This window comes from Lactuca saligna, chromosome 9, assembly GCF_052625555.1.
Source record: "Lactuca saligna cultivar CGN05327 chromosome 9, ASM5262555v1, whole genome shotgun sequence".
Classification (NCBI taxonomy): domain Eukaryota; kingdom Viridiplantae; phylum Streptophyta; class Magnoliopsida; order Asterales; family Asteraceae; genus Lactuca; species Lactuca saligna.
The window spans coordinates 51012471-51014339 of record NC_136425.1 but is presented as its reverse complement, the minus strand read 5'-3'; positions in this window follow the sequence as shown (position 1 = coordinate 51014339).

Here is a 1869-nt window from a genome sequence, read left to right as displayed (position 1 = left end):
ATTTGACTTTAGGTCAAACGACTCCAAGACTCCATCTTTTTGGAGTTGGCCTATGCGTTTCTTGCTTATATGTCCAAGACGACAATGCCATAATGATGCTTTATCCAAGTTATTATTATTAGTAGAATCAATACACAAAACATTATTTCCTAAGTTATCTACATCAGACACAGCTTCATACACACCATCACAAGGTAATGCTTTAAAATAAAGAACATTATTAAAGAAAGCATCAATAGAACCAACTTCATTATTAAACGAAAAGGTAAACCCTTGTTTGTACAATGCATGAAAGGAAATAATATTTCTTGCCATTCCTGGCGAGTAACAACACTTATTCAAATCTAAACTAAACCCACTACTTAGCGATAAAGTATAAACTCCAATCTTGGTGACAGGTGTAACTTTCCTATTCCCCATGATTAAGTTTATTCTTCCTTGCTCCACATTCTCACTTCTTCCTAGTCCCTGCAAGTCACAACAAATATGAATACCGCAACCGGTATCAAGGACCCAAGATTTCGAATGGGGTGAGTTATTAGAAATGATAGTGTAAATACCTGCATGGTTGAGTTTGACTTTCCCATCCTTCACATCTTGCTGGTACTTTGGGCAGTTCCGCTTCCAATGAGCTTTTTCATGGCAATAGAAGCATTCAGCCTCTTTTGGGTCAGAAGAAGGAGTAATGAAACCTTTCTTGGTTCCACTTGAAGAAGAGCCATCAAGGGTCCGAGCCTTGGTACCCTTTGAAGATCTCTTTCTCTTCCTCCCTCGACTCTGCCCGATTGCCAAGACCGGAGTTGAGTCTGGAGTAGGAGTGATAGCAACCGACTTCCCCTTAAGACCTGTTTCTGCGGTCTTGAGAAGTCCCTGAAGTTTGCTGAGGGTGACCTCTTCCTTGTTCATGTGATATGTTATGCGAAATTGATCATAGCACGATGGTAAGGAGTGTAAAATGATATCTATTGCAAGCTCCTCAGGGAAGTTCACATTAAGCTTCAGCAAACGATCCACATACCTTTGCATTTTCTGCATGTGGCTCGTGACGGAATCTCCGTCCTTCATCATGGTTGTTATCATGGAGCAGATGATTTCGTACCTCTCTTGTCGTGCACTTTGATGGTATCTTTCCATCAAATCTTGGTGCATTTCATAAGGGTAGAAATCCTCATAAGACTTTTGGAGTTCAGCTGTCATTGTGGCCAACATGATGCAAGCCACCTTGGTTGCATCTCTTTCATGAGTATGAAAGTCAGCGATCTCCTGGGGAGTTGCAGTGGACTCATCAATTTCCTTAAGCTCCTTGTCAAGGATATATTCTTTGTCCTCGTAGCGGGTAATCATCCTGATGCTTCTGATCCATTCATTGAAGTTGGATCCATCAAAGGTGACTTTCCCACACAAACTCATAAGAGTAAAGGAGCCATTAGGATTCGAGCCAGAAGCATTATTTGAAGACATCTGAAAGAGAAGAACAAGTTTAGTATAGATTTAAGAGAGTCCTTAATAAAACACCCAAATGTAATATTAAGGCTAGGATCCAATCACAATATAACTTAGAAGAGGTATGCCGTAATCTAAGCTATACTATATTTGAAAGGTAGGTGAATGACGATTCACCAATTTCCACCACGAAAACCGAAATATTAGATATTAGGTTTTATTGGATTTTTAGAAATTCCTAGATTCTTTGAGATTCAATGAACTTTTCAAAGGCATGTTTCAATCTCGAGTGTGCCCTCCAAGTTTTGTGACTGGGATACCGAGGATCACAAAACGAGGTGTGAAGTAACCATGCAAATCACTTGGTACCCTTAAAGTTTATCACTCAATCGATGTGCCGGTAAACCACACACGTTCCACCGATAC